Genomic DNA, 23,632 nt, shown 5'->3' with positions numbered 1-23,632 from the left:
GAATAAACTCTTCTTAGTCCTAACATACATTAATTGCCCCTAAGACATCTGGCATTAATAAACAAACATACTGTTGCGGTTTGCTAATGCTGCCATTATGCAAAACACTAGAAATGGATTGGCTTTTACAAAGGGGGTTTATTTGGTTACAAATTTACTATCTGAAGGCCATGAAAATATCCAAATTAAGGCATCAACACAAGTAAATCTTCACGAAGGAAGGCCAATGGCATCAGGAAAACCTCTTAGCTGGGAAGGCACGTGGCCAGTGACTGCTGATCCCGGGTTGTGTTCCAGCTCCTCTCTCAGCTCCTGTGCATTCTTCAAAATGTTGTTCTTGGGGTGTTTTGTCCTCTCTTACCTTCTCTGGGGCAAAGTGTCAGCAAAGTCTGCTTTCAATGGACATCTCCAAAATGTCTCTCTTGGCTGTAGCAGCAAGCTCCTTCTGTCTGAGCTCTTCTATAGGACTCCAGTGATTAAATCAAAGACCCACGCTGAATGCACAGGGCCACATTTCCATGGAAACATTCAATCAAGAAGTCACACCCTAATCAACGGTGTCACTGATAGTGGGGTGGGTCACATCTCCATGGAAACACTCAATCAAAAGGTTCCAACCTAATCAACAATAATACGTCTGCCCCCACAAGATTGCTTCAAAGAACATGGCATTTTGGAGGACATAAAACACCTAAACCAGCACACATACCTTCTTTACTTCTAACCTTATATTTTAATCCTGATTTTCTATTTTCTATTTCTATCTCTCTGTATACTCCTTAATACCCTCGTAGACTTCTTAAATATTGCTACTCCACAGAGGTCTATTCTGAACTCTTTTTATTCACTCTACCTTCCATCCCTAGAACAACTCACTGGCTTCAAACACCAACTATTCACTAATGACTTGCAAAGCTCAAACCTAGATCTCTTCTCTGAGCTTCAGACGAGTACATCAAATAACCTTCTAGACATTTTAACTTGGAATAATCACAACCGTGTGATACACAGCATTTCCCAAAACGAATTCATCATTTTAGGTCCCACTCCATACTCCAAATTGTTCCTCCTCTTGTAAGTGGCAGGGGCAGGAGAAGTACACCTGAGAGGCAATACAGTGAAAGTTAGAGCATGGACTTTGGAGTCAGAATGTATGGATTTAAGTCTCAGCTCCACACTTACTTGATGTGTGACTTTGTAGTTTTAGCAGTGTATGTTTCTAAAAGCAAAACTTAAGTCAAATATTACAATATGGTATCACTAGCCTCTTCCTCTATCCAATCTCTCATATTCCTGTAAGTCATTTTCTCCTTGAAATTCAACCCAAGGATGTACATATCCCACACTCCTCATGATTTCACTTCCTCCAGCACCCACCTTCACTATCTAATTGCCAATATCCAAGGAAAAATTACATTAATAGCCCTAAATAGCCTGGAAGTCCAGAAAGATGACATTTAGACATTGGCCTTGCTTGCCTCCAGACCTGAGTTAGCAACACTCTTGAATATCTGAGACAGCTGCTACCACCACAGCTGGAGATGGTATACAATTTTCAGCCTCAGAGGGTCACAGAATAGGACCCAGTCAAACCTCAAAGCAGCAAGCTGGATTAAACACTTGAGAATCACTTTTTCATTTTAGTTTAAGAAAAGCAGATCTGCTGCTGCCTTTAGTATGTTTTTAACTAAGGTGAAAATTTACAAAACAAATGCCAAGACTACATGATAAAATACTTAAATATTTAAAAATTAGAATCTGAGAAAAAGAATATATGTACACATCTTGTTGAACATTACATAACATCTAATCTAGGATCACATTAGATTTTAAATTATAAGATAATAAAATGAAGAGTCAACACAGACTATAATTTAGGAAAGAACGAGAGAGGCCATGACTTAGAGCAATAAATATTGTTTTATGCTAATACAGGGTTTTTCAACATCAGCATCTTTAGGATTTGGGGCCAGTTAATTCTTTGTTGTGGATGCTGTTCTGTGCATTGTAGAATGTTTAGCAGCATCCCTGGCTTCTATCCAGTAGGTGCCAATAGCATTCCCTTATTACTGCAATCAAAAATGTCTCCAGATATTGCTAAATGTCCCCCATGGACAAAATCCACCCAATCCCTAGCCCTGTTAAGTACCACTGTGCTAACAAACTGAAACAGAGGAGGATCTAAGATGGTGGCATACAGAGGAGTGGAACAACTAATAAAAAACCAGGAACAACTAGTAAATAAGCCAGAATAACTGCAGGGAGACAGATGTGACCATCCACTCATCATACACCAACCTGAATTGGGAGGAATGCCCGAGATCACAGCATAAAATCTGTAAGTAAAAACTGCAGATCCAAGCTGGGAGACCCTCTCCCCCCACAGCCCAAGCTGCAAAGCCTTGTGGTACTAGAGAGAAGCTCTCTCCCAGCAAGCAAATATAGCTTAGCTGAGTTACAACCGGGGTTTTAATAAGCAAGGGTGAACTGTTCACTATGAGCTATGAATCCCCAACAAGCAGACAGAGGCTTTGGGTGGCGACTGACTTTGGAGAACTGGAGGGTCGCTACAGGCTAGCCCTGAAGGGGACTTTCTGTCCCTGTTTCGGATCAGTGGAGAAAGCCTCAACCATTTTCAGTTCCCAGTGCTCTGACCCAGACAAGGGTGGAGATAGCACAGGCAGAGAGAGACCACTGAAATACTAATGACCTCTCCCTAGGGGGTCTATCTTCTCTAAGAGGAAAGCGGTGGGGCCCAGCTCTACTACCTGCCTTTCATTCAGAACCAGACCCAAGACCCTGGGGGAAAACAGCTATGGGCCACACCTCCTTATACCAGTCTGGAATTACAGGCTGACAGGCACCACCTGCTGGGCAGAAAAGCACAGTGACCTGAAGCATCACAGGGTATACCAATTTTCTAAGATACACCCTCAGGGACACCAGCTACTGAATATTTCTTCCTTCTGGGACCTTAGCCCATTCTGGTCTGGGAAAACCTGATTGGGGTAACCAAGAAAACCATGCCTAGACAACAGACAACTACAACCTACACTAAGAAAACTGAAGTTATGGCCCAGGCAAAGGAACAAACTTACACTTCAACTGATATACAGGAATTGAAACTAATAATAAGTCAATTCAAAAGTTTAGGGAAGGCACAGCGAAAGAGCTGAACTGTATAATGAAAACACTGGGCATGCATATATGGTAGAAATCGGAAGTTTGAAAAACCAACTGGAAAAACCTATGGAAATGAAAGGCACAACACAAGAGATGAAAGACATAGTGGAAACATACAACAGCAGATCTCAAGAGGCAGAAGAAAACACTCAGGAACTGGAGAACAAGGCACCTGAAAGCCTACACACAAAAGAACAGATAGAGAAGAGAATCGAAAAATACAAGCAATATCTCGGGGAACTTACAGACAAAATGAAAAGCAAGAATGTACATGTCATTGGTGTCCCAGAAGGAGAAGAGAAGGGAAAAGGGGCAGAAGCAACAATAGAGGAAATAATCAATGAAAATTTCCCATCTCTCATGAAAGACAAAATCACAGATCCAAGAAACACAGCATACCCCAAAAAGAACAGATCTGAATAGGCCTACACCAAGACACTTAATAATCAGATTATCAAATGTCAAGGATAAAGAGAGAATCCTAAAAGCAGCAAGAGAAAAGCAATCCACCACATACAAAGGAAGCTTGATAAGACTGTGAGGATTTCTCAGTAGAAACCATGGAGGAGAGAAGGAAGTGGGGTGATATATTTAAGTTACTGAAAGAGAAAAACCACCAACCAAGAATCCTATATCCAGCAAAACTATCCCTCAAATATGAGGGAGAGCTTAAAATATTCTCTGACAAACACACAATGACAGATTTTGTGAGCAAGATACCTGCTCTACAGGAAACACTAAAGGAAGCACTGCAGATAGAAAGGAAAAGATAGGAGTGAGAGGTTTGGAAAACAATTTTGGGAGTTAGTAGCACAGCAATGTAAGTATACTGAACAAACATAACTGTGAATATGGTTGAAAAAAGGAAGGCTGGGACAATGTGGGACACCAGAACAAAAGATGAACGATAAAGAATGGGACTGTGTAACTCAGGGAAACCTAGGGAGCTCAATGATTGTCATAAAAGATACAAACATGTTTTTACATGAGGTAGAACAAATGAATGTCAACATTGCAAGGTGTTAAAATTAGGGTAGGACTGGGGGGAAAATATAATCAATGCAAACTAGAGACTACAATTAACAGAAACATTGTAATATGCTTCCTTTAATATAATAAAGGCAATATACCAAAGCTAAATGCATATGGTGGGGGGGGATAGGGGAAGGGTATGGGACTCCTGGCATTGGTGATGTTGTCTGACTCTTTGTTCTACTTTAGGTTAATGCTATCTTTCCTTTTGTCACTTTCTAGCTATCAAGTTTTGTGTTTTTTGTTTGTTTGTTTCTTCTCTCTCTTTTCTTTTTCTTTTCCTCTCTGCCTTCTTTGACTCTTCCTCCATCCTGGTGGAAGAAATGAAGAAGCCCTTACATAGATAGTGGCAATGGTGCTGAATGTATAAATATGTGACTATACAGGGAACCAACAGTTGTTTACTTAGGACAGAATATATGGTGTGTGAACAAAACCTTCTTAAAAGAAATGGGTTGATGAAGAAACCTTGAGGGTAGTATATTGACTGAAGTAAGACAGACACATAAAGGCAAATATTGCAGGGTCTCACAGATATCAACTAATTATAATATGTAAACTTATAGACATAAAATATAAGTTACCGGGATATAGACTGAAGCTGAAGAATGAGGAGCAGTTGCTTATTATGAGCAGAATGTTCAACTAGGGTGAACTTAAATGTTTGGAAATGGACAGGGGTGATGGTAGTATGTTGTGAGAATAACTAACAGTGCTGAAAGGTGTATGAAGGTGGTGGAAAGGGTAAGCTCAGAATCACGCATTTCACCAGAAGGAAAGCTGGAGGTTAAAAGGTGGGAATGTATAAAACAGTGAATCTTGTGGTGGATAATGTCCATAATGAACTATACAAATATTAGAAATCTCTCTCACGAACTAGAACAAATGTATGACACTATAACTAGAAGTTAATAATAGAGAGGCATACAGGGGAAAATATATACCTATTGCAAACTATATACTACAGTTAGCAATATTTTAACATTCTTTCATCATCAGTAGCAAATGTACTACACCAAAACTATGAATTAATAATGGAGGGGGGCATGGTTATGGGTATGGGAGAATCTGAGCTTCATTTTTTTTTGTCTTTATTTCTTTTCTGGAGTAATGACAATGTTCTAAAAATTGAAAAAAAAAATTGTGTTGATGGATGCACAGCTGTATGATGGTACCATGGGAAACTGATTGTACACTTTGGATCTTTGGATAATTGTGTGGTATGTGCACAGTCTCAATAAATATATATATATATAAAATGATTCAGAATAACCTCAAATGACCAGGAAGAAATAAATTATTACCTGGCTTTAGAAATTTTTTAATTTTCTGTTTATATGTGAACATGGCAACATTTGTGTTCTGGAAATTAAATATATATTTAATTTTAATAGTTACATATTTATTTTAATGTATATTGGAGAAAACCAAATAATTAGTACGTTAAACCTATATGTTTCATGGAAGCTTTTTGTTTTGTTTTGTTTTCTTTTACAATCTGAACATGTTATATAGAGAGGTCTTTTACAAAAAATTTTATTTAGTAACATATATAACATAAAATTTGCCATATTAATCATTTTAATGTACAATTCAGTGGTATTAATTATGTTCACAAGGTTGTACAACCATAACCACTATTTCCAAACTTTTTCATAACCTCAAAGAGCAACTCTGTAATCACAAAGCAATAAGTAGCCATTTCAACCTCCCACTAGCCCCTGGCAACTTCAATCTACTTTTGTCTCTATGAATTTGCCCATTTTAGACATTTCACATACAAGGAATCATAAAATATATGTCCATCTGTGTCTGGGTTATTTCAGTTAGCATAATGTTTTTAAGGCTCATCCATGTTATAGCATGTGTCAGCACTCATTTCTGTTTATGGCTGAATAATAGTCTACCATATATACACACACACACACACACACACACACACACACACACACACACACACACATATATATCTATATATTTATCTATATATATATGTATCACATTTTTGAATAATAGTCTACCATACACACACACACACACACACATATATCTATATATTTATCTATATATATATGTATCACATTTTGTTTACCCATTCATCTGACAGTGGACACGTGGGAGGTTTCCACCTTTTCACTCTTGTGGATAATGCTGCTATGAACATTGACATACAAGTTCTGTTTGAATCCTTGTTTTCAATTGTTATGTGTGTATACCTAGGAGAATTGCTGCTGGGTCATATGGTAATTCTATGTTTAACTTTTTGAGAAGGAACCAAATTACTTTCCAACTGGCTATACCATTTTGCATTCCCACCCACAATGCATGAGGGTTCCTATTTCTCTGCATGCTTGCCAACAACTGCTATTTGCCATTTTTTTTATAATAGTCATCCTTGTGGGTGTGATGTGGTAACTCACTGTGGTTTTGATTTGCATTTCCCTAATGACTAAAGACTGAAATTTAACAATATTTTAAGCTTTAAAATGAATACAAATCTTAGAGGAATTTTCTGACCATGTAAGCCCTGAAGAAGCCATCTCTTCATGAAAGAAAGGAGAGGGGAATGAACATCTGCCATTTAAAGCTACTGTATTGTATTGTATTGTGCTAGTTATTTTATATAATTTATATGTTTTAATGACAAAAACCCTGGAATGATACATATCTCTATATGAATATGTTATATTACTACACTTATATATAAAAGAATACTTCTGGAAGGATATAAGAAACTGATAATAATGGTTGCTTTGTGTTTTAGTCCTCTTGGCTGCTCAAGCAAATACCATGCAAAGGGATTGCTTAAACAATGGGAATTTATTTACTAATAGTTTTGAGGCTAAGAGAAATTCCAAATCAAGGCATCATCAAGGCAATACTTTCTTCCCAAAGATTGGTGTTCTGGAGCTGTCTGTCATCATTCCTGGCTGCATGGCTCCTCTGTCACATGGCAATGAACATGGTAGCCTTTCCTGGCTAAGTTTTCTTCTGGGTTCCAGAGTTTCAGCTGCTTACTTCCTGTGGCTTTCTCACTGTCTGAATTTCATTCCACTTGTAAAGGACTTTAGAAATAGGATTAAGATCCATCCTGCTTGAGGTGGGCCACAGCTTAACTGAAATAACCTCATCAAAAAGTTTGTAGTTACAATGGGTTCACACCCACAGAAATGGATTAAATTTAAGAACATGTTTTTCTGGGGTACATACAGCTCCAAACCACCACAACTTGAAACATGAACACAAAGAATTAGCTAGGATAGAAAACAGATTTTTTTAATTGTATATCCTTTTGTACTCAGAATGTTTTAAATGTATGTTTTACATTTTCAATTTCAAAAACTCATTTAAATAAATCAACCTATAATATGGATGTATCATTTTACAAATTAGGAAACTGAGACTCAGAGAAGTTCAAGTCAATTGGTCAAGGTCACCAAAAAAGTGATATAAACAAAATTCATATCTATGTTTGTATGACAACTCATCGACTTCCTCAGAATACCCTGAAAGAAATTGCGTTCTTTCAGTCTCTTCCAGAGAAAATAATTCTAGTAGTCTACTGTATTTATCTTTATATCATGCTGAAACACACTACTTTGTACACAGCAGACACAATAAGCCAATGAAAAATGTGTCATATTCCCCAGCAAAAGAGAAATGATGGACACCAAAACACTGAACTGCTACCTAAATTTTCTTTCCCAAAGTCTTAACAAAATACCATATTTTAGTATATTGAAGTTTGTTTAATAGCTGGGGAAATGTACCTCAGTCTTCTCTTCTCTGATCATGAAAATAACAATTCTTCCTGAAATTTTTCAGAATCATTTCGAGTTCTTAAAATATGGATTAATCTTGTCTACTTATTCATCAATTTTATAAAATGTTTTGAATACAAGTATATATTATCAAAGAACTTATCAATTTGGCAAACTGGGTAAAAAAGAATGGGTCAAATTTGTTCATCAGTAAAGTCAGTTAAAATTAGTAGTCCGATGACTCCCCGGTATGAGCCTGGACCCGGCATTGTGGGATCAAGAAAGGCTTCTTGACCAAAAGGGGGTAGAGAAATGAAACTAAACAAAGTTTCAGTGGCTGAGAGATTCCAAATGGAGCCAAGAGGTCATTTTGGAGGTTATTCTTATGTGTTATATAGATATCCCTTTTTAATTTTTAGTGTATTGGAATAACTAGAAGGAAATACCTAAAGCTGTTGAACTGCAATCCAGTAGCCTTGAGTTGTGAAGACGATTGTATAACATGTAGCTTACACAGTGTGACTGTGTGATTGTGAAAACCTTGTGACTGACACTCCCTTTATCTAGTGTATGGGAACAAAAATTAAATGAATAATGGAGGGGGTGGGATGTTCTAGGTATTCTTCTTTACTTACATTTTCATTCCTTTTTTTTTTTGGAGAAATGAAAATGTTCAAAAATTGATTTTGGTGATAAATGCACAATTATATGATGGTACTGTGAAAAACAGTACACTGTGGATAACTGTAAATTATGTGAATATATCTCATTAAAACTGAATTTAAAAAAAAATTAGTAGACCGGCAGCCCTACTTAGGTACCTATCTGGTTAAATACACATCATCTATTTTATAATACAATTAACTTAGCTCAATCAAAAGTTCTTGAAAACTCATTTATTCAAAGTCCAAGTAATGCATGATTTAATAGGAAAAACAATCATGTATACCTGAATCATAAAACAAAAAGAACTTAATTCTTTCAACAAATGCTGCATACATACTGTACCAGGCACTATCCTAGGCACTAGAGTTAAAAACATAGTCATCCCAAAAGAGGGATGTGAAAGGAAATGAAATAAGCTTCAGTAGCAGAGAGATTCCAAAAGGAGCCGAGAGGTCACTCTGGTGGGCACTCTTACGCACACTTTAGACAACCCTTTTTAGGTTCTAAAGAATTGGGGTAGCTGGTGGTGGATACCTGAAACTATCAAACTACAATCCAGAACCCATGAATCTCGAAGACAGTTGTATAAAAATGTAGCTTATGAGGGGTGACAAGGGGATTGGGAAAGCCATAAGGACCACCCTCCACTTTGTCTAGTTTATGGATGGATGAGTAGAAAAATAGGGGAAGGAAACAAACAGACAAAGGTACCCAGTGTTCTTTTTTACTTCAATTGCTCTTTTTCACTCTAATTATTATTCTTGTTATTTTTGTGTGGTTGCTAATGATGGTGTCAGGGATTGATTTAGGTGATGAATGTACAACTATGTAATGGTACTGTGAACAATCGAAAGTACGATTTGTTTTGTATGACTGCGTGGTATGTGAATATATCTCAATAAAATGAAGATTAAAAAAATGAATCATTTGTAAGCAAATAATAAACAACTTTTTATTTCTAGCATAAAAAAAAAAAAAAAAACACATAGTCATCATGAGTTCAAGAAAAAAAATCTCTGCCCTCAAGGACTCCACTGACTAATAACTGAGAGAAACAAAGTAGGTAAATACTCTACTGGAAACAAGAAAAGAGAATTTTGTCAAGCCTAACACTGTTCTGTCTCTCTAAGGAATACCAAAGAATGTTAAGAAATGTCCACATCACAGAGATGGACCTTGAGTGAATCGTGATAAATAAGTAAAAAATCATAAGGCAGGCCAGGAGAGAAAGAAATTCCAAGCAGTGGGAATATCATAAGCCAAAGCTTGGAGAGAATGTGTTAAGTTCCAGTAACCATAAATAGTTCAGTGTTGCTGGAATGCAGAATGGTGAAGAGGGAATAGTAGGAAATCATGCTGAAAATGTAAGCAAGAACCAGATGATGGATGTACCATGATAAGGAGTTTGAACTTCATTTTGTAGGCCACAAGGAACCACTGAAGAATTTTAAGAGCAGGAATAAAATGAACAGATTTGTATTTTAGAAAAATACTCTGGCAGAGTATGAAAAAACGATGGAGAGAGGACGAGAAGGGAGTCATTGTACCAGTTAGAAAGCTACTCTAATAATCCAGGGAGAGAAATGATAAAGGCAGGAACAGAGAAGGAAGAAGGGAATGAAAAAGAGATATTTATGGGGCCAAATGAGACTTGCACAGGCCTTGAAGTTACATAAAAAAATTAACGTGACTTTGCACAAGTTACTTAGCCTCTTTGAACTTTAATTCCCTTACCTGCATAATGGGAATAAGAAAAATCCCTCAAGGGTTATTGTGGGGGTTAAAGAAGATAATTTCTGTATGCTACATAATCTATAATTGTTTCTAGATAATGTTAGTTCCCTTCTCTTAGAAATTATAGGATTATCTTGGTATCTAGTTGTTTGCTCTGGTGAAAACAGGCGCAGGAGTTAAGAAAGCAAGCAGAGCCAAAGATCACCCCTCTGTGGCCTGAGCAATAGGCTGAATGGTGTTGTCAATAACTCAGTGATCCTCTAAAATGGTGGTGTCCTCTTTGGTCTCATGTCTTCCAATAAGAAATGGTTGCAGGACGCAGTCATCTTTTTTGCAACTGGTGTCGTGTTGATCAAGAAGGTATGTGAGCAGCCGCATTGTGGCAGAAGTGGCAGCACTGGAGAAAGGATGGAAGCAGCGCACATTAAAAATACACTAGAGGACGTCATCAACGTGTGATGCAAGACATCCACCATAAAAAAAACTTCTGCAGAGATTCAGCAAACAAAAGCACAAATCCCACTTGCTTAAAACTCTGGAGGACAGTAGATACTGGAGAAGAACTCCACAAATGCTGAATTGAAGAAAAAGAAAAATATTAGGTAGGAAACTTCCATCCTGGATTCCTGGCCCTCTTCTCTCCCCCTCACTTAGACCTGTGCAGCCTGGGAGTTGCTCAGAGGCAGCGGCCTGGATCCCTCCACCTCCCACCAGGGACAGGAACTATAGAGGCACTCACAGCCATGTGAGTGCCTCCCCAGGCGCAGGAACTCAAGTCCACAAAGACCTAGAGCAGAATACAAGTGGCTAAGGAGGCCACACCTGGTGAGGGTGGGGAGTGGGGAGGAGACTACAACAGAAATGCTGGGAAGAAGTGTTGTGTCCTCACTCAATCCTGTTTCTGATGGCTAGACCACATAAATGCAAAACAGACTTTTCTGTAGTGACCCACCTTTCAGGAATGACCCCATCTAGCTCTCCCAGGGCAGGATACCCTAACAGGAAAGAAAGCAGAGGCAGAAAAGCCTCGCAGAGAAGGAGAGGGGAAAAAAAAGGAGGAAGGAGTTAAACTGAACTGCTGTTAAGACGGGAGGGTCCCAGAACTGAAAAGTATAAGGAAAACAGGGCACTGAGTGAGGGAAAGAATTTAAACAAATCATAGGAGCTGGGGTGAAAATTCTGTACAAAAACAAACACAATAGATCAAGATTCCTGGAGAAAGAACAGAAAAATGGAAGCTTTCTCCTGGAGGTGAAAAAATTATACAAAAAGTGCAATCTTAAAAACTGTACCACATATCAAGGGCAAGAATCAAATGAAGAAAAGCTGAGAAAATCTGATCAAACACAGGCTACTCTAAAGGTCTAGAATAAGTCGGACCAAGCATCAAATAAGAGCCTTATTTGATAAAACCCTAGACAAGAGGGAAAAACTGATCTTCAGAGTTAATTCGTAATCAGATGCCTAAACATCAGGAAAAAAATTACAAGCCATACTAAGAAACAGGAAGATATGGCTCAGTCAAGGGAACAATGAAAATTTCAGGGGAAATACACAATTTGGAACTAATTTTAAAAGTTCAAACAAATCTTCTATATCAATTAAAGACAATGATGGAAAATATGCATAAAGAAATAAAGGATATTAAGAATACAGTGTGTGCTTTCTGCACTACCCAGAGAAGAGTCCATATGGCCTTGGACCTTAAAGGGAAACTTAAACAATATCCAGAACGCTTGATGTCCTGCAGATGAAGAAGGATGCCCTCAAATTCTTTGCAGTGGAAACCCACTTAGGCGGCACCAACCTTGACTCCCAAATGGAACATCTACAAAAGGAATAGTGATGGCGTCTACATCATAAATCTGAAGAGGACCTGGGAGAAGCTTCTGCTAGTAGCTTGCGCCATTGTTGCCACTGAAAACCCCACTGATATCAGTGTCATATCCTCCAGGAATACCAGTCAGCGGGCTGTGCTCAAGTTTGCTGCTGCCACTGGAGCTACTCCTATTGCTGGGTGCTTCACTCCTGAAACTTTCATGAACCAGATTCAGGCAGCCTTCCAGGAGCTACATTTTCTGGTGGTGACTGATCCCAGGGCTGACCACCAGCTTCTCACAAAGGCATCCTGTGTTAACCTGCCTACACTGCCCTGTGTAACACAGATTATCCTCTGCACTATCTGGACATTGCCATCTCATTCAACAACAAGGGGGCTTACTCGGCGGATCTGATGTGACAGATGCTGGCCTGGGAAGTTCTGTGCATGCATGGCACCATCTCCCGTGAGCACCCATGGGAGGTCATGCCTGATCTATACTTTTACAAGATCCTGAAGAGATTGAAAAGGATGTGACCAAAGAGGAATTTCAGGGCAAATGAACTGCTCCAGTTCCTCAGTTTACTGCTACTCAACCCGAGGTTGCAGACTGGTCTACAGGCATGCAGGTCCCCTCTGTACCTATTCAGCAGCTCCCTACTGAAGACTGGAGTACTCAGACTGCAACTGAAGACTGGTCTGCAGCTCCCACTGCTCAGCAACTTAGTGGATAGAAACAACCACCAAATGGTCATAAGCTGTTCTTTCGCAGGCTCATAAATGAAAGTGGAAATAAGGTTGCAGAAAATAAACAACAGTTCCTATTTAAAAAAAAAAAAAAAAGAAGAACAGTGTGTGAGCATAAAGAACTTGAACTATTAACAGAAACGTAACAGAATTTATGCGAATAAAAGACATAGTAGAAGAGATTAAAAATATACTAGAGGCATATAACAGCAGATTTGAACAGGCAGAAGAAAAGAAACAGCAAACTAGAAGTTGGGACAATTAAAATCATGCAATCAGAAGAACAGATAGGGAAAAGAATAGAAAAAAAAATGAGCAGTGTCTCAGGGACTTGAGTGACAGCACAAAGCACACAAACATACACATCATGGGTGTCTCAGAAGGAGAAGATAAAAGGAGCAGAAAGAATATCTGAGGAAATAAGGATCAAAAATTTCCCAACTCTTATGAAAGACATACATATCCAAGAAACACAACATACTCCAAACAGAATAAATTCTAATAGACCCGCTCCAAGACATATACTAGTCAGAATGTCAAATGCCAAAGATAAAGAGAGAATTCTGTAAGCAGCAAGAGAAAGGTGACTCATCACATACAGGGGATCCTCAATAAGACCAAGTTCCAATTTCTCATCAGAAAACATGCAGGGGAGAAGGTAATGGTATGAAATATTTAAGGTACTGAAAGAGAGAAGCTGCTGGTCAAAAAGTCTTTACCCAGCAAAACTGTCCTTCAAAAATGAGGGAGAGTTTACTTGTGGCTTGCACTCCCTTTATCCAGTGTATGAACATATGAGTGGAAAAATGGGGACAAAAATCAAATGAGTGGAAAAACAGGGACAAAAATTAGATGAAGAATAGGGTGGGATGGAGATTATTCTTTTTTGCTTTTGTTTTTATTTTGGAGTAAAGAAAAGATTCAAAAAATTGATCCTGGTGATGAATGTACAACTCTATGATGGTGCTACAAATGATTGTACACTGTGGATGACTGTAGGCTGTGTGACTGTATCTAAATTAAACTGTATTTTAAAAAAGTAATGAGCAATGGGGGCATAAGGGGAATGGGATGTTTTGGATGTTCTTTTTTTATTTTAATTTTAATTTTCTTTTTTGGAGTAATGAAAATGTTCAAAGTTTGACTGTGGTGATGAAAGTACAACTATATGACGATACTGTGAACAACTGATTGTTTACTTTGAATGACTGTATGTTATGTGATTATATCTAAATAAAATTGCATTAAAAAAATGAGGGAGAGTTTAAAATATTCATAGACAAACAGAAACCGAGAGAGATCGTCAACAAAATATCTGCCCTAGAAGAATTATTAAAAGGAGGTCTGCAGGTTGAAAGGAAAAGACAGGAGACACTGGCTTGAAGTAGTGTGAAGAAATAAAGATTATCAGTAAGGGTAACTCAAAGAATAAATGCAAAACCCAATAGTACTGTATCCTCAATATACAACTTGACTCTTAATTCCTATAAGAAACAGAATACAATTGTACAAGAAAAAGGCCTATTTCCTGATAATGGACATGAATAGAACATTAGAATATTACACAGCCATAAAAAAGAATGACGTCCTGATGCTTGTGACAACATGGATAAACCCTGAGGACATTATGCTGAGTGAAATACGCCAGACCCAAAAGGACAAATATTGTATGATCTCACTGATATGAACTAATTAGAATAAGTAAATTCACCAAGTTAGAATCTAGAATATAGGTTACCAGGCGATTGATTGAGGTAACAGAATGGGGAGTTGGTGCTTAATTTATACAGTATTTCTATTTAGGTTGATTTTAAAGGTTTGGAAATGGATGGTAGTGATGGTAGCACATTATTGTGAGTGTAATTAACAGCAATGAATTATATAGGTGAATGTGGTTAAAGGGGGAAACTTCAGGATTAATATGTTACCAGAATAAAAATTAAATGATAAAACACTGTGTATAACACAGTGAACTTTATTATAGATGGACAATTGTAACAAATGTTCCACACCAATGCAAGGTGTTGGTTGTTGGGGTGGTGTATGAGAATCCTATATTCTATGCATGATTGTTCTGTAAACCTACAACTTCTCTACCTCAGTGAAGAAATAAAAGAAGAATAGTTTTTGAAGGTATCATGCCAAGTGAGAAGTAAATAAAATGCTATGGGCATTAGCAAGAGGCATGAGGAGAGAGGGAGAACTTGTGCTGGAACACCCAAAAAGTCAAGTGTTAAGAGGTACAAAGGCATTTAAGAACAATACGAACAGAACCACAAGAATAGGAACAATAAATCTTGCAGTTCTGATGGACTATAGAGAGTGGGTATGTATGTGTAGATGACAATTGTGTGTGTGTGTGTGTGTGTGTATCATATGTGTATGTGAGAGAGAGAATGGGAGAGGGAGAGAGATGAAAGATTGAGTGTTGGAGAACGAGAAAAAGGTAAGGTAGTAAGATGGAATGTTATATTCTGTCCTGTATACTTTGGTCTGCAGACAGCAGAGAATGACAGGTCTTCTTTGAACATGTAAAAAATGACACTGCAATTTTACCAGGACAAGATTTGACTGCTCAAAGTAGGAAATAACTTAAGTAAGAATAGACAGGTAAAACAAAAATGTTGTTTCTTATAATGGTGCAGTGGAGGCATAATAAAAGTTTTAATTAGAGAAATGCTCTGAGAATGGAAACAAAGGTGCAAATGAAGTGAAGAAACCAAACTACCTCAAAGAAATATAGGAATGAAAAAAGTTCTGTTTCTCAGAGGATAATGAAACCTACTTCTTTTATTTTTTACTGATTATTTTTGTACTACAAAAGTGTCGCATGCTTACATAAAAATTCCATTGCTGAAATATATAACACATCAAATCAGTCATCAAATCCATGGATGTCTATCTTCAAAATATCTCTAGCCTCAATCTAGATATTCCTCTCTATCCATTGCAACATCTTAGCCTTGATTATCATCATCTCTTGCCTGAACACCTTTGACAGGTTCCTTACTGGTTTCCCCATATCCTCGCACAGTCCAGTCTCTATATAGTAACCAGCACAATTTTGTTTTTTAAAATAAGCAATACACACAAATAACAAGAAAATTTAAAGGTACAACAGGACACAGTTGAAAGTCTCCTTTTCATCTCTGTCCCCCAAGCCATTTAGATACCCTCCATATCAATCAAGGCAAACTAGATTATGGACAATAACAATCTCAAAATCTCAGTGGCTTTAAACAGAGCCACTAATAAAAGGTTTATTTCTTGTTCTTGCTCCATGTCCTCCTACCTGTTCACCCTGGTAACTCAGAGTTTAAGTGAAGTAAGTGCTACTGCAGCATAGTATTTAATTGCTAATTTGAGACCCTCCAAAATTGTTTTTTATCCCCCTTTCTGGCATTTCCTTGATTAACGATGCATCTTTTCAGATGTTTATTAACCATCTAGGTTTCCTATTTTGTGACTTGCCTATTCAAATCCTTCCCCATTTCCCCTTTGGATTATTTTCCTAAGAGATGTTTTTCATATTTTGGATAACTCTTAGTTGCAAATATCTTCTCTTTATCTGTAGCTTCTTTGCTCACTTTGTGGTGTCTCCTGTTGTATAAAATTTAATTTATCAATTTTTCTTTTTTTTTTTTTTTGGTTGTTGTTCCTTTTTAAAGAAATTCTTTCCTAGTCCAAGGTCATAAAGATACATATTTTTTCTTCCAAAAAGTTCAAGTTTTTCAAATAGAGGTGTTTTTTTTTCACATATAAATTATGAGTATCACCTTTGATCCTCTAATGACCTCCCTCAATATCAGATTTTTTTTCAGGTGTTTTAAAATTTTAGTTTGCTGGCTCAGGTGTTTTGTTTGTTCATTCTCTCCTCCAATCCCCACTCTCCACCTCTTCCCCAGCATATTTCTAGGTGCCTCCCTCTTGACACCTATTCCTGGCTCCCAGTCTATGATGATATTTTTGGACTCCAACCCTGTAAAGATAATGGGAATGTATGCAGATCCAGTCATGGAGCTAATGAGTAACCTGGCTAAGTTCCTGGTCATGAGGCTGAATGTCTCTGTTCTCATATTCCTTAGGCCCATAGCTTATGAAAAAAGCCTTAGTCCCAGGAAGCAAGATGCTGTTCTTTTTCTTCCAGGTCTCCTTTTGCAGGAGACAGTGCCTGTGGCTTCCAACAGGGAGCCTGGTTCTAATCTCCTCATGTGTCTCTGGACTTTTGGTTCCTACTAACTCTGAAGGAACCTAGTTCCTGCTTACCATTGTCAGCCTCTGGAGTATAAATGGCCCTTACATTTGGTTAAGTGCAAAACTTTTTTCTTCTATTCCAAAGAGATGTTAAACTTGTTTTTGAGCCCAGACATCATACCTTTTTTTTTTTTAATCTGGTCTGACCTATCCTGCAGATGCCAGATTACATAGACTTCTCTGATATTTCCACAAATTTATTGATTCTATTGCCCCTGCCCAGAACTCCCTTTCCTGTCTTCATTCAACAAGCTCCTACTCTTTCTTTTTTTTTAAATTCATTTTAATTGAAATATATTCACATACCATGCAGTCATACAAAGCGTACATTCAATTGCTCACAGTACCATTATATAGTTGTGTGTTCATCACCAAAATTAATTTTTGAACATTTTCATTACCACACATACAAAAATAATAAGAATAAAAATTAAAGTGAAAAAGAACAATTAAAGTAAAAAAGAACACTGGGTGCCTTTTTTTTTTGCCCCCGTTTTTCTACTCATTCATCCATACACTGGACAAAGGGGAGTGTGGTTCATATGGCTTTCCCAATCACATTGTCACCCCTCACAAGCTACATTTTTATACAATCATCTTCAAGATTCATGGGTTCTGGGTTGTAATTTGATAGTTTCAGGTGTTTACTACTAGCTATTCCAATTCATTAGAACCTAAAAGGGTTGTCTATATTGTGCGTAAAAGTGCCCACCAGAGTGACCTCTCAGCTCCTTTTGGAATCTCTCAGCCACTGAAACTTATTTCATTTCCTTTCACATCCTCGTTTTGGTCAAGAAGATGTTCTCCATCCCATGATGCTGGGTCTAGATTCCTCCCCGGAAGTCATATTCCACATTGCCAGGGAGATTCACTCCCCTGGGTGTCAGATCCCATGTAGGGGCAAGGGCAGTGATTTCACCTGCCAAGTTGGCTTAGCTAGAGAGAGAGGGCTACAACTGAGCAACAAAAGGCATTCGGGAGAACCAGACATCATACCTTTTAATATTTCACCTGTCAATGCTATTTATGGAATACAGGTCATATCAAAGCATGAATTTAGAGACCTTGATCAACACTTCATATCTTTGGAGCTACTTTCTTGATAATATTTAGCTCTTTATTTTTATTAGTTTATAACTATACACAAACTTCATTGATTATCAGATACTACAAACAGCTAACTTAAACTCTGTGATGAGTACCTCCAATTAGCTACAGGGTAAGAAAAACAGCAGCTGTTAGTTACATGTTTCTCTGCAAGTGTTTTCTGCTTACTGAAGTAAGCTTAAGAATAATACTGAATGAATATTAAAATGACATAACATGCTATTTTCTGTACACTGACCTATCAATTTATTGAGCACTCCTCCTTGCCCCATAATCACTCCTCCCAAAAAAATGAGCAGTTCTCACTCTGGCTTTCCCAACATCTATAAATCTCTTAATGCAGCTGTCTTTTTTGGAGGAGATGGAGAAGTTTCTTGTCCTTTGCTGAACGCTGGTGCCACTCACCCCTCCACCACCTCCGAATTCCTAAAATTCCTCTCCTCCAAGAACCTCTTAGCCTTAAATCATTCACAACTTCTTAAAAAGAGACAGCTTCACTACCAAATACTGTAGAGTGTTAAGAGTACTAGTTACATTGACTTAAAATTCTGGAGGAAAAAATATCTTCAGTGATGGGTAACTGTATACAGGCAAATATGCCATTTCCTTGTTTTAATAGAAAAACACGATTTTTATTTTATTTTAAATGAAGCTTGGAAGCATTTTTTTCCCTTCCAAGTTTAAAAAAAAAAAAAAAAAAAAAGATTGTTAAACATTGCCTTAAAGACTACTCACCTTTCTACAGATGTTTGCATACTCTAGGCAAGATGCTTATCACTACATCCACATATTCAGGAATACCAGCAGGCCCCATCCTTCAACTTAAACTCAGAAACTTTAACTGGAAGCAAGGTTAAAAAGGAGTCTGGATGTGTAAAACATAGCAATTAAGTTTGTTGAGTTTCTCTATGTAAACTATTTTCATTAATTATATTATTCTATTTAGTAAAGATTCTCTTTACTCTTGCAATTCTCTTGCAATTGCTTGGTATTTCTTTGGATTAAATGTATTTTAATAATATAAATATCAGTTACCTTTTGATTGTTGTCAAAGATCAGTCTTTTTTATTTTTTCTTAGTCTCTTTTATTTGTTTTTTGTTAGAAAATCCTAATTCCTCTAATTGTTAGCAATAAGCACTGACAGGCAATTAATTATTAAATTCTACCTCTAGGAGAAAAATGGCAGGAATAAATAAGTATTGTTACAGAAATCTTCTGATTGCTTTTGGAGCAAACATATATCATTCCATTCCTTTATTTTTTTTAATAAGATTTTTCCTAATTTCTCACATTGTTTTTTGGCAAAAAAAAAAAAAAAGAGCTAATGAGTCAACAGGATACTGTTTTCTTCAGGAGCTATTAGACACTGAGCATGTAAAATCTTACTTAAGGAAATTGAAACTTCTTGCTGCTTCATATTTCCCAGTCTACACTGCACTTTAAGAAATACAAAATCCAAAAGAGAACAAACAAAACTGTTTAGAAAAAGTTACCCTAATTAGTATGTCATTTTAAACCAATCACTGGGAAAAAAAAGTATTTAAATTGTTAAAACTAAAAATGTATAATGTTGACTTTGAAGGTAATTTAATTCTCAAATAGGAAAACATAACGGGAAACTTACTATCCTTGCAATGTACTTGAATGCCAAGAAATATTTACATGTGCTCCTAAATTACATCTCCGAGTCAAAGCTGGTAATGTAATCTAAAACGAATACAGACTTCAGAGCCAAATGTTGAATTTTGTCTATGATACTGGACAAACCACTTAATTATGCCTATCCTCATTTTCCTCATCCATAAGGAAATGGATACTTTGTAGGATTAGATATGTGAGAGAGATAAAGCATATATATATAGCTAAGTATATATGTAATATAATCAATAATACATACTTAATATTATATGTAACACATTAGACTAGATAGAAAGATAGATGTCTCATCTAATAATACATGCTCATCTATATATGCTTGGCATATATATTCAAAAAATATTTATCCTCTTCCTGCTTCAATGATATATTCTTAGAACTACAAATGAAATAATAATTACTGTAGACACTGGGCCCACCATAGGCACAAACAAGGAAAATAAGTTTGTACAAACTAAAATATTATGGTTAATGACTATATACCCTCTAGTTTTCCTTCAAGATTTATTAGCTCCTGAATAAAATGTACAAAACTAAAAATTCTTCCCTAAATTTTATTGATAATTACTGCCTAAATTTTATTGAGAATTACAAGTATCAAATATAGTTGCATTTTAAAAGTATGACAGAGCATAACTTATTAAGTGATGATAGATGTGGCTATTTAATTCCCACCATAGGAAGAAATATCTATATAATGTCTAGCAAATGAAAAAGTACATGTGAAAACACTTTGAATACTAAAATTCAAGATGATATTAATCTTCGATCTAGGCAAAGTTCTTCATGATATAATAAATATTTTCCTTTTATCACTCCAAACAAAATAGTAATGAACTCAAGAACTGCATTCTAGGCTAAAGGAAAGGAAATTCATCCCATTTGGTCCAAACCCAGTAGGGCAGTAAGCACTGTTACAAACTAGAGCATTTCAAAATGAGGTTAGTAGATAATGGAGGAGCCTTATATATACTGTAGATCTTTCCATAGCTACTTAAATGACATTTCAACAAGTAGAAATTGTTGGCCCACTTTATAGAACATTCAGAAACTATCATTTGCATAACTAGGCAGGTTTCAATAAAATGCCACTCTTCGGGGCTGGAGCCAAAAGCTTTGGACAGAAAAATGCCAACACAGGGCAATTTTAGGGCAATATAACAATTAATAATGCATAAATTTTGGAATTACATCTCTGCTGTGATGATCTATTTTTGGATCCATACTCTAAGGTAAAGAGTAAAGTTCTAAATTAATGGCCATAAATAGTATTTGTCATCTGTGATATATTAGCCTGTGTTTGCAACATGCGACAGTCTGGATCTGAATCAAAAGTTTCAAATCACTGCAAACAAATCCATATAAACAAGGATAAAAACATAAAATGAAGTAAACAAAGAATTAAATATCTATATGATTCTTGCACCAAATAGTGTTGGAAAATGTTACATCAATAACATTTGTACACACCAAAATTCATGAGACTAAATGCCACAAAGGAATTTTTTAAAATCTTAACTATATTGAGAAGATTACTTTTCAACTGAGGATACCATACCAAAGTACAATGTTTCTCAGAGGCTTTTATTTTAGTCATTCTGAAATTATACATAGGCAGCACAAAAACACCTGTAATCCTATCAAGCAAAAGGGAAGCCATGTATAAAGTATGACACATTCACCTAGATAGAGTTTTACCATGTCTAATTGACTGATTTAATTATTTTTGTTTCCAGATTAGATTTGAGGGCAGTGGTGGCTTGGACTATGTATCCGGGAAAAACATGTTCTTAATCTTAACCCATTCCTGTGAGAGTGAACCCATTGTAAATAGGAATGTTTGATGAGGTTACTTCAGTTAAGGAGCGGCCCAACTGAATCAGAATGGTCCTTAATCTTAATACTGAAAGCTTTGTAGAAAAAAGCACCAGAGAGAGAAAGCCACAGGGAGCAGTCAGAAGCTGTAAGTCAACAGAACCCAGAAGATAAAGGAGAAGATGCCCCATGTGCATTGCCATGTGATGGAAAAGCCAAGGGACCCCAGAGTTTCCCTCAGAAAAGCCAAGAAACCCCAGATTGCTGGCCAGCCAGAAGATACTGACCCAAGAGGAAGTAAGCATTCTAGTCCCTAAAACTGTGAGCCAATAAATTCCTGTTGTTAAACCAACCCATTGTATAGTATTTGTTTTAGCACTAAAACAAGGACTGAAAAAAGTTTTTAGGATTCATATAGTCCATTACACTGAATATATATATGCTGGACAGTCCCCTATCCCAAAGAATGTCTATTTTTGTCTGTAAATATTTTGCAGATTTTCTTAATCAGGGCTCCTCATCTGAACTACAAACACAAAATACTATTTGAGTGACTACTTTTCAATTTTCCCAAGGATGTACCATTCTAGATGCACTGGAGAAAAGTTAATTCATTACATACTTTAGATGCCTTACAGGATTAAGACTTAGTTCTCATATAGAACCCCCAGTTAAGAAAACCTGCTACATGGGGGTTTCTCAACCTCAGCACTATTGATATTTTGGTTGTGATAATTCTTTGTTGTGGGAGATTGTCCAGTTTCACTGTAGAATGTTGAGGAACTTTCCTAGTCTCTACCCCCTAGATGCCAGTAGCAATCCCCACCTAGTTTTGATAACCAAAATCTCTCCAGACATTGCCAAATATTCCCCAGGGGGCAAAATCACCGTGGTTGAGAACCACCGTGCTAGGTACTCTAGACCACTTATTCTCAGGGTTTGTTCTGATGGACCAGTACTGTCAACATCATCTGGAACTTGTTAGAAATACAAATCACCCCAGATCTACTGAATCTGAAATTGTGGAGCGAAGGGCCAGGAATCTGTCATAACAAGCCCTTTAGTTGACACATACTAAAGTTTGATAGGCACTATTTAAACGAATACATCGGCTCAATCTTCTTGGGTGTTTACAAAAATGGTTCTCCTATCCATAAATAAATCCCTTTACTTGCAAACTGAGTCTGCAGTGTTTGATTCAAAACTGTAAAGACATTAACCAGACTTTCTTTCTCTCTCATCAAGAGACTATGCCAACAAAGATGGATAGCAACCACCTTAACTAAAGCATTTCTATTCAATCATTTCTCTGCCTCCATTTTTTTCCCAGGTAGATTATTCCAATTCTATTAACTTTTCACCACATTATATACTTCCCAATTTTGGTCCAAGGGTTAATATACTTCAGTGAGTTTTTCTGCAACCCCCACAATATATCCTCTATTTAGAATCGAACTAATAAAGAGAGCCTGTAGCAATTTCAATCCACAGAATGGACCAATTTAAAGTGTTAACAAACTTTGTATCCATCCCTCCTGCAGTCACTGATCTTTTTATCCATTATAGATAGCCGCTGTCCAACGTCAAGCTCAAAGGTCAAAACTTCAATTCTCACCAACTTTTGACATGGACAATTCCCCTAGAAATTTCCTGAAAATCTTATTATATTCAGGGAATACAAAATTGAACATCCCGCTTCTGTAATCTTTCTATCTTAATCAACACATTTTGCAAAAGTTCCTGTCAGCAAAAAAGTAGAAACCTAGTTCTCATTATCCACAATATCTTGACTTACTTGTTCAATCCAAGTATATATTTAAATTAGTTTCAGAATTGCTAACCCCATTCCCCTATGAA

General features: G+C 36.8%; 1 protein-coding gene and 1 pseudogene across 1 annotated transcript in view; one reads left to right on the top strand and one right to left on the bottom strand.

Moving 5' to 3' along the window:
* The window catches only part of BMPR2 (bone morphogenetic protein receptor type 2), a 265,898-nt gene that overhangs the window by 173,641 nt on the left and 68,625 nt on the right, over positions 1-23,632 (bottom strand). The gene's annotated exons all lie outside the window — the stretch shown is intronic.
* On the top strand, positions 12,103-12,952 carry LOC119544506 (annotated as a pseudogene).

The sequence above is a fragment of the Choloepus didactylus genome, chromosome 9, assembly GCF_015220235.1.
Source record: "Choloepus didactylus isolate mChoDid1 chromosome 9, mChoDid1.pri, whole genome shotgun sequence".
In the NCBI taxonomy this organism is placed as follows: Eukaryota; Metazoa; Chordata; class Mammalia; order Pilosa; family Megalonychidae; genus Choloepus; species Choloepus didactylus.
This window is presented reverse-complemented; position numbering and strand designations above follow the sequence as displayed.